The following is a 10,775-nucleotide window of genomic DNA, read 5'->3' as shown; positions in this document are numbered from 1 at the left end:
TTACATTTCCCAGTAAGTAATGTAAAGCCAGCCATCATTTCTTCCGCCAGAATAGGTTTAAAGACAAAAAGCAAAAAGCCTAGTTCTCTCACGTCTACGACGACAACTATTCAACAATCTCTGAATGTTATATAGAGTCTGGAACCACACCTCCTGAAATCTGAGCAAGGAAGCTTAATATCAATTTACGCTAAGCATCAAGCTATAATATGCTTAGATGATTTCAATTTATTATTAGATAAGTTTGCGCGACTGTGAAAATGAAACGGAAGGGGGGAGGACGCTTGTTCATGAATGATCAGAGCTTCCGTTCTCCAGACTGTAATGACCGGAAGCATTTGAAAATTGCGAGAGACAACAGTCTGGCCACGCGAGACTATAACAGCTCACCCAATACAACCCGATTTGGACTAACAATCGCAGAGAGATCGCCTCAATTCTTTTCTTCTTCCAGTGTTGATTTCAGACACAAATGTGATGTCAATATGATGTGAAGGCTTTGGGCTTTCAGGCGAGACAGGATTTAGATTGTTTCTCTTCGTCTTGTCATTTTAACCTTTAAAACATTTGGACATTGCACAAAGAAGTAGCCTACGGTAGTACAGTAAAAATCATTATTATTATTATTTATTTATTTATTTAATTTTAAAAAGGACACAATTCACCCATTGTGTAAAGTAACACTTTCACTGTGCAGGACTGAGAACAAAGATCTAATACAGAGAGGATGGTGTGCACCATGGGAGATTAGGCTTTTTCAGTGCACTCAAAAAAGTAAAACAATCGCTTTGTAAGTACGACTATTAAAAAAAGGTATATTAGCTTAATAAAATCTGTGAATATCACTTATGGGATCCTTTTAGTTGGATATACAATAATTAATGAGTAAAAATCCAACTGTTATTTGTGAGTTAAATGTACATCTATTGTTTTAGTTCATTTCATGAAAATAAATGAGTATATGCCAAACTGGTAATATTGGTCAAATATATATACAAGTCTCAGTAAGTTTCCATCATAATATTTGAGAATGGAGTAATCGTACAGATCAGTTTGAAGAAATGTAATTATTACTCATTCCTACCCAATATTATTAGTAGATACGGTATCTACTAATAATATTGGGTTGAAATGATCTAAGATACCCATTAGACACGCCTACCTGCCTCTTATTGGCCAGAGTTCATAACAGCGATGAAAGCCGGACCGATACGAGTCATCCCGAGTGGCAGGCTGGCAGCCATTACAAAATTTACAGCAGAAGCAGTAGCTGAGCCGCGCCACGCAAGTGAAGTGAAGTTACAAGAGAAGTTCTCCTTCATGGTAAGTAGCCAGCTATCAAATGTTAATTAAATGTTGACCGTGTCTTCATACTTTTTTTTTGGACCGGACTAAAGCCATGGTTTACATGACGCTCGTATAGGGCTAGCAAAACTAACAACTGTCAAGACTAAAGAGTGCATGCTAATTTTCATTCAGCCCCACCATAACGTAACGCCTGTGGTCGTCGACACTATACACATAAACTACACATGTTTCAGCCATGTACATATACACAATATCATGTTAAAATGCATAGAATAGCCTACACATTATTTGCGAGGGAAAGTTCGCGCCGAACGGGAAGGGCTCAGGGCTGCATGGTAATTGTAGTTCATTTGACTTACGATTGTATGTATGGCTCACTGAAAGAACTATCAAAATGGCCGCTATAAACGCGGGCTTATTTATTATGTTGAATTCTATGCTGTAATACTAAACTAAACATGCTTCATCTATACAGTAAACGTTAGACGATAAGCTTGTTGTTTTGCGGTGCCTGCGTGCGGTTCATGTTTTACGTAGGCCAGCAGTATAGGCTATAGGCTTGAGCTTTTAGAAATATTACTTTTGCTAAGGGGGACATAGACCAACAGGGGAGCCCACGACGGGACGGACGGCCGCGACCGGGCGTCGCTTAACGGGGGAGGATCATGAAGAAGTGACGCCGAGGAAGCAACGCCATGGGCCGTCGGAGCCCCCCTAACCGACCGCAATAGGCGGAACGGGCTGGCGGGGCTGCGATATTAAACATTTTTCAGGGAGAACTCTTGGGGCCTCTACGCAGCTGCGTAGTTTGCGGTAGAATGGTGAATAAATCTGCAGGCAGCGTCAGACAGTGCAATTACATGTGGACATTGTCATCCAGCACAATCATTGGAATTATAAACTGCATGGAACGAAATGCATTTAGATCAGTGCTAAATGTCTGTTAGCAAAAGTAATCATTCTAAAAACTCAAGCCTGCTTGTGAGCTTGTAGATGAGCTATATTTCCACATTTATGTTTTTAAAGTATACGGTGTAAAGTATACAGTTTAATGTTCGTTAATGTTTGTTTTGTAGACTGTTGAATAAATCACTGCAGCTAAGAGCCAACATCAGACAGAGTGGACATTGTCAACTATAGCCTGTAAGTCCAGTATCATTAAGGCATTTTATATACTAGCCTACTGCTAGCCAACTTCTTATGCTGCAATCACACTGGCAGATGCAAAAGATACAAAGCTACAAACATTGGCTGTATCTTCATGTCGCTCACTTCCATTAAACATTAATAGTAGACTAGACTGTATCTTTGCATCTGTCCGTGTGACTGTGATCGCAACATTAGGTATTTGACTATATTTATGGACTAAAGTCCTGTATAAAAATGTATGTTGCTTTGTCTGATCATGTGCATGTCTGCATATTTGTCTGTAGACTCTGTAGGCATCAATGTCTGGCTCCTTCTCTTCTGTTTGATTCTCCTTCCCTGCTGCTGCCAACAATAAAGCCTCGTCACTGCTTGACCTGGGTTCCAGGAGGTAACAACCGTAAAAAAACACACACAATGTATTCATAATTTCATATATACATCGTTGCTGTTGGGCAGAAACCTCATATCTCCATATTTCAACGTTTGATGTTTTGTCACCAATACTACAGTGTCTGCACAAAAGTAACAATAAATAGCCGGTCTACAAGCTCACAGCATTGCTCACAGTCTCATTGCGTTGTGTGCATGCTTGTAAATCTGCTATTTCAGCTTTTTGGGGGTTTTAAACTATTAGTCTTTCTGTGGCATTTATAAATATTGAATCAATGCAAAGTATTGACAAGAGCTAAGGCTTGAACAGTGTGCCTGATGGGAAATTAACAGGGTTTCATTATTGTGTATTTAGTCTTATTTTCTACTGTCCATGTCTTCCAGCTACACCTCAACTCTTTGTCTCCCGGTATGCTGTCCTCTTTGCCTCCCGGTGGCTGTCCCCCAGGCATCTAGACTCATACAGACAGCAATTCAACAGTCTGGACAAACAAGTGACTGGATACCTTACTGGTAGGACACTGTTTAATAATTGTTTTACAACCTTTCTATACAGTTATTCAACTATATTCCTGAAACATTGTGTTGCAGATATTATTCATTTACCACTGCGTTGTCTGCTCGCTGCCTTATATGAACACAGCTGCTTCAATAATTCTTCCCTGTGTAATATTTTGATCCTTGAGGAGGATAATTAAAATGTTGAATCATTGAGATTTTACAGTTGGGACTCAGTAGATGTAGTTTATCAGTGATATGGATTTGAGTGGTGCCTGACGGCTCCAACTAACTGCTATGTCCATATGTATGTCCTGATGAGTAGGAATTGGGGTTGATTGGGCTGATTCAGGTCACACACACAGCAGCCATAGTACAGTGTACAGTACGAGTTATACTGTAGAGTATGAGTTGTACAGTACAGTACGATGCATATAGTTGCATCGCTCAGTTCACACAGGTGTGATTTTTATAGATTAGTTGGTATGACAAATATTAGTCAAACTCATTTTTGAAAGAAACATTACATCAGTCTGTTGGTTCCCTGTTAACACCTAGTGTATCTCTTCTAGATGAGCGTCAAGGATGTAAAGGAGAGATGGCTGGCCTTGTTTGATGCTTCACAAGTGAGTAAATTGGATTCTTGTAGCAGGGTTCAACAGAAATGACATCCTGCATGTGACACACATTTACATTGTATTTAACCAATTGTACCCATTCCTGGAGCAACAGTGGTGGAAAATGGATGTTCAAGATCACAATGTGATTTGTTTTTCTCCCTTCCCCTCATCTGTTTTTCAGGTCAGCGCAGAGTTCAAGTTGATCACTACAATGAAGCTTGAGCCGAAATTCATGGAGATGTTGGACCTCTACACACCTAAACTGCTGTCCATGTTCCAATCTAAGAGAGGTGCTGTAGGAGAGCCACATCGGGCAGAAATGAGTGCTCTGCTTCAGGTAATAAACCATTTAGACCTGAGGATGATTCTTAAAAACGGCTTCTAAATCAGAAAATAGCAGATATGCAAGCTCACATTGCATCTCACTGAAGTCTGTGAAGTTGCAGATCTTCTATTCTCGGTATTCATTCACTTTAAAAAGCTAGAACACTGGTAGAAGTTTGTGTTGTAATTTCCTTGACATGTAACTTCACATGCGGGTGAGAAATGTTCCTCATTGACTTCCACTGTAGTATCTTGCCTGTAACGCAAACCTGTCAAATGTCCTAGATCAGTCCCATTAAGTTAATTACGATCACTTACTTTAGATACTAATGTATCCTAAACAGGCATCACTATGTCTCTGTCCTGTCCATTCCCTGATAGACGAAATGCATGGCTTAATAGTCTTGTCAGTACTAAACCCCTCTTATTCCTAAACTTCTTTGCTTTTTTACTATTTTGAAAAACATTTTTGTTCATTTAGATTGGCTAGTTGACCAATTTAGTTTTTCAAAAGAGTAAAAAAGGCAAAGAAGTTTCGGGATAATGTGTTTAGCACTGGTGGAAATGGGGCCCTAAATGCTAAAACTGTGTGCAGACAATTGAAACGGTAGGCATTGTATTAACACTTACAGCACGTAGGACGCCTGAGAACGTCATAGGATACCGAACGTAGAGTTCTAAGGACGTCTGAGGACGTCCTAGCGACATCCCAGCGATGCGGGGCGAGATATTAATATTCAGAATTTTTCCTATTTATTTTTTTGGCATTTCGCTTTTCGCTTGCCGTATGCTAACGCTCAGTGCAACTATTAGCTTATTATTGACTCCCACGTTAGCGAGACGGAAAGAATGACTCGTAGCTCCTAATCCAGGGCGCTCTCCGTGGTGATGAATAGAGCGATATGCTGGCGCTTATTTTCTGCTCCTCATCCGTCTCTCCCGCAAAATATGAACGCTTTTTGGAGCGTAAAACAATATATTAAGATGATCGGGGATGTTGAGGTCACTTTGTAAAGTCAACTTTTTTAGGAAAGTGTTTCCGGTTCATGGCTTTCAAAGTAAAAGCGATCAGACACCTCCGGTATTCTATAGCCCAGTGTCTCTCAACCTTTTTTGTCCCGGGGCACACTTTTCATAGCCTAAAAATCTCGGGGCACACCTAGATATATGGTGTGTGTATATACTGTATATATAATATATGATATATATATATATATATATGAACCCAATATACTTTTAAAAACACACATGACAGCACTCGTCAAATTACTTTAAAGAGAAAGAAAAGGACAGAGACAGTGCCTCAGTTTCACCAATTTATTTTTGAAAACTCATACAAAATGTAGCACACAATGTTCAATTTGTCAATGCAAAGTAATACTTCTAAATAAAAAAAAGGAGTTGTAAAAACAAGAACAAAAATCTTTTGCCACAATACAATGGTCTTAAACTTGAGCACTTTTGTACAAAGAAAATCGTAAAAAACAATTGATAAAAAGAAAAGTAAATATTTTTGACAAGTTCTGTCTTAGTGTGAACCTTGAGCTTGTTTTCCTGAACAAAGAGTTTTTATCCTGGCTGGATGCTGGACAAACAGACACGGAGCTCTTCATTTTCAAGTCAGGCTTGAAAAGCTAAGCTCACAGGTAGGTTGTGGAAAAGGGGAGCAGCACTGCCATTGCGCTGGCTGTGATGGCTGGATATTCTTTCAAGTATCAAGAGACTTGCCTGCTTCGTTGTGTCTTTCTCCTTTTTTTCTTTCAAGCTCACGAAAAAGTGTTTGTCCTTCGTAGCGAGTTCATCATGATTGGTATGAAGGTGGCGCTTCAGTTTACTCGGAACCATGCGCTGTTTGCAAGCTTGAATCCACAAACTATACACAGCGGAATCGGGTAGAGTCTATTGTTCCGTCGTCATGTTGTTTTCGCATGTCTATTTAGACGTGTGACAACAACAACGACGCAACAATAGGACGCCTATCTATCGCTTTCGGGGGAGGGCTAGTGTTACTTTTGGTCAAAATCTCGAGGCACACCTGGAGATTTCAAAGGCACAGTAAAGTGCCGCGGTACATAGGTTGAGAAACACTGCTATAGCCTATATTTTGAAGGCAGTCGGCGTACTCAATGTGTTAAGGATAAAACTTTGTCTGCAGAGTGGAGACCCCATACAGCTAACCAGAGGAATCGTGATCAAGTGCCTCATCTACCATCTGGGAGAAGAGCCTGGTGCCCTGATCAAGGACGTTGAAGTTAGTAAAATAAAGTATTTAACAATTTGTAGTTTTAACTAATGTCATCATCATGGCTAATTGTGAGACAATATCTCAAACGTGCCAAGAACGGCAGAGTGAGGAGCTTGTTTTGTGAGAGTGTCCAGAGAATCAGGTTGTGAGATGGCATGTCTAGTGCTACTGCAGTTCAGACATGTGTTCCTACATACTGTCTCTTGGTAAGGTCAAGATACACTCAGGTCTGCACTGCACATGGATACAAGTTCCATAGCAGCATAGACAGCAGCATGTCTTAATTATGGAAGCATGTTGTACAGCAAAAATAGCAGATCTACAAGGTCACAAATTGGCAATAGAATACATGTTTACAAGCTTCTTCCATGAACATGAATGGTCTCAATCTGGCCTCAATCTGTGATTTCTTCAACTGGTTGGCAGCAAACGTTTTCAATTGCAAACTCAAGACACCGACGGAGATCCCACCCAGAGCAGGGAATTGTGCAACAGTAGTAACTGTTTAGAATGATAATACCGTGAACATCATCATTACGTTTTCATTCATGAGATTCTATTTTTACAATGTGTGCAGGATGCTGGTGTCGATGTAGAAGAGGAGTTGTCGGGGGAACTGATGACTATCTACAGTCTGCAAACTCAAGAATCACCAGCTGCTGATGTAGGTATTGTTATTGAGGGCATACCTGTCCTCAACAACCTCGGCGATATTAGCAGAGCCTGCTGCTATCTCCTGGGACTGACCTACTGTACGTGTTTGACTTGAAGTACCCCAAGAAGTTCAAATACATCTTGGAGGTTTTTCAAAAGGTACTGCTTGGACTAGACCCTCAACAGCTTACACCCAAAGTGCAGACACTGAAAAACTGTCTGCTTGGCTAGTGTCCTGACTGACAACTTCAGTTTGAATGTTTTCAGTGAAAACAGATTAGTAGGGAACCACATCACATACGACACTGACTGATACTGCACTGTTCAAAAGGAAAGCCTATTGTATAAAGCATACAGCAGCATGTCAGATCTGTGCGTCTGACAGACTTGTTTTGAAGTGGAGGTGCTTATGTGTACACGGTGCATATAGCCAATTAGAATGTATTAATCTGTACAAACCTCACCGATAGACAGTAAAACGTTATTTTTATTTTTTCTATATTAAGAAATTCTTCCCCATTTGACCTTCCTGCTTTTTCTTTTTTTTTCTTGTACAGTAATGGGTTATTGATTGCTCCAAGCACATTACTTTAAAAACTAACATTTGTTGCTTAAAGGGCCACAGTTCTTTTATACTTAATGTTCATTTGTCTGGGTCTTGTTAAATAATGCTTTTGGGGTTCATGTTTTTCGGTGCTATACAATTTTACAACTACACCAGGTTTTAATTGTATGCGTGTTGGCTGTTGACCAACTATACTTTCAATCTGGTGTCTGCATGTGACCATAGATGAATGTTTTCAAAAAAGAATGGCAGCTATTTTTGCTATGATGAAGTAGCCTATCAAATTGTGTTTTCAGGTGTGTGCGCATGTTTGTAGATCGGCTAATTTGGGTGCTAGACACCGGCATGCAGGCAAATTAATTAAACCCAGCCTTGACCTAAAATGTTTATGTCCTCAAGTATAGTGTGACGTGCATGTGTGTGTGTGTGTGTGTGTGTGTGGGGGGGGGGGGTAGACACTAGACAATCAAATTGTGTGTGTGTGTGTGTGTGTGCGCGCGCATGTGTGTCTATACGGTATAGTTTCGGTGGGACACCGGCAGGCAATTCATTAAACCCAGCCTTGACTAAAAAAAAAGTCAAATGACCATCCTATAATGTTTATGTCCTCTCAACTATAGTGTGTGTGGACTTTTGTTTTGTTTTATTTACCTGCCATGGGCAAGGAAAATGTTCTTTAATGTTGTTGCAGACAACAATTTGCACATTGTCTAAGGAAAATGTTCTGTTGCAGAGAATGCATACATTGTTTGTACTTATACGGCCCTATCTTTCGCCACTCCTTATCCCTGAACTTATTTGCCATTTTTTACTATTTTGAAACACACTAAAATGGTTCAACTAGTCCATCGTCAAAATCGTAAAGAATGGCAAATAAGTTTACGGATATGGGGTGGCACAAGATATAGCCCATAGTAGGAAATGTTTAATGTTCTTAAAATGTATTTGCTGACATTGTAATTTGCACATTGTTTCGTGTGGCCAGACTGTTTCCTCCCATACAGTATGTGAGTGTTTAATACTTTAATGTTCACTTTGGTCAATTAAAAACGTACTTATCTGTATAATTGCATTGTGTATTCTCTTTGACAAAGGTAAATACAGAATTCCTTTTTGATTAAAATACTATGAGTTGAATACAGTTAAAATATTGAGTAAATGTAACGCATATATTTTATTAAATCATACACTCGTATATAGTTAAATCAACCTATCAATTTCAATCCCATATACTCAAATTTATATGTAATTTTAACCTAGGTTTTCTAATGCATATTAAGTTTATCTACTCAATTATTGTCATTTCAAGGTGCTAATGCATATTAAGTTTATCTACTCAATTATTGTCATTTCAAGGTGCTAATGCATATTAATTTTATCTACTCAATAATTGTCATTTCAACCTGCTTTAATATATTACTTGCACTTACTTAATTTTTAAGGTAGATTTTACTTGATTTCATAGCAGTCAAGTTTACTCGATAATTAAGGGTGTAAAAATGATTCACCAATATATTTGGGTAGATAGTAGTTTCTGTTTTCTGAGTGTGTGCCAACCAGGTTGCATACCTGTTGGGTTTCAGTACTAGCCAAACAGTGACACTTTACTGACACTGACACTATGCTAACAGTGTAATGAGGCTATACTAGTCCGACTCCTAACAGGGATACAGGGTTCGTGATGGAGAGTAGGGCTGTCACGGTTAAACATTGGAACGTTACAATTTGTATTTCTGTTTGCATTTTAGGCTTCGTCATCACAAATTGCACAGGGCAGATACGACATAACTTAAATATACAAAGAAATCACTGACGCATTTAATATGTTTTCTTTCCGAAATGTTTACAAAATAGCGGAAATATGTATGGACATTTTTCAGCATGGAAACGATTGACAATTATGCAAAAATAATTGCGATTATCTCAAATAATGCGATTAGGCTACTATATGTAATAATTGTGACAGGCCTAATGTAGAGTCACATTCTTAGCTGTGAACCACTTTAAAACTATAGCGTGACTATTGTGGGGCCCAACAATCAGATGAAATAGCAGATCTCCAAGCATGTACTGTCAAGTACAGTCAATCGGGTATTTCCGGCGAAGATATTTGGTGTAGAGCCCTGGGGGACCCAGGTCAACAAAGTAGATTAACAGTTTTAACAGCCCCGACTCACATAAATATGGCAAAATAGCACAGAATTGCAAATTGCAACTCCGTACATACACGCCTAGAAAACCCCAAAATCCGTACATATTACACAACTGTTTTGACCACGACAGAGGCGTGGCTTTCACTAGTACGGAAGTGCTATTTCACCGTGGCTGGGCCCGGCCGGGTGAGTTCGGGTTTGACATTATTTACTATTCTGTCCATATTGGGCTACAACTCGGACGGGTTCGGCTCTACCGAACTTCACAACGTTCGACGCGGCAACTCGTGGCGGCGTCTCCCGTGGCTCAAGTTTGGTAGACACGCCACCCGCTCCGTCATTGTCTATATGTGGGGGGATTTCAGTATCCTATGTACCGGATTTTGGGGTTTTCTACGTAATTGCAATTCCGTGCTATTTCACCGTGTTTGGGGTAGGTTTTAACCACTTTCACCCTGGCATCCGTGGGCATGTCGGTATAGCGGAAGATTTGCCAATATCGGCTATTTTCCTCTCTTTGTCGTACGACAACATATATGGGGCTTAAGTGAACAGGCAATACAGCAAAAATCAAGGCTCTCTCTGTTTGTCTTCATCTCTCCTCTGGGAATTATTTTGAAGACTGGTCTGGTTTGTAGCTGCCGTGTATAGAATATGAACTGTATTATATGCCTTCACATCACAAACACACACACACACACACGCACATGCACACGCACACACACATGCACACATGCACACGCGCGCACATGGAGGAGCAATCCTCTTGACTTATGTAACCAATGTTGCACTCACATCTTGTGTGTGTGTGTGTGTGTGTGTGTGTGTGTGTGTGTGTGTGTGTGTGCACAGTGAAATCCTCAAGGTTA

At 39.9% G+C, this 10,775-nt stretch overlaps 1 protein-coding gene and 1 long non-coding RNA gene across 7 annotated transcripts in view; both read left to right on the top strand.

Moving 5' to 3' along the window:
• stxbp5a (syntaxin binding protein 5a (tomosyn)) overlaps positions 1-10,775 on the top strand; it is a gene marked incomplete at both ends in the record, with an annotated part of 141,733 nt that overhangs the window by 25,296 nt on the left and 105,662 nt on the right. The window lies entirely within an intron of this gene.
• On the top strand, positions 1,279-4,245 carry LOC310876430. Its single transcript, XR_014570724.1, has 6 exons — positions 1,279-1,323; positions 2,385-2,451; positions 2,742-2,845; positions 3,232-3,360; positions 3,918-3,971; positions 4,147-4,245. It is a non-coding gene; the product is annotated as an uncharacterized lncRNA (long non-coding RNA).

This window comes from Protomyctophum parallelum, assembly GCF_964188405.1.
Source record: "Protomyctophum parallelum genome assembly, chromosome: 19".
Classification (NCBI taxonomy): Eukaryota; Metazoa; Chordata; class Actinopteri; order Myctophiformes; family Myctophidae; genus Protomyctophum; species Protomyctophum parallelum.
This window is presented reverse-complemented; position numbering and strand designations above follow the sequence as displayed.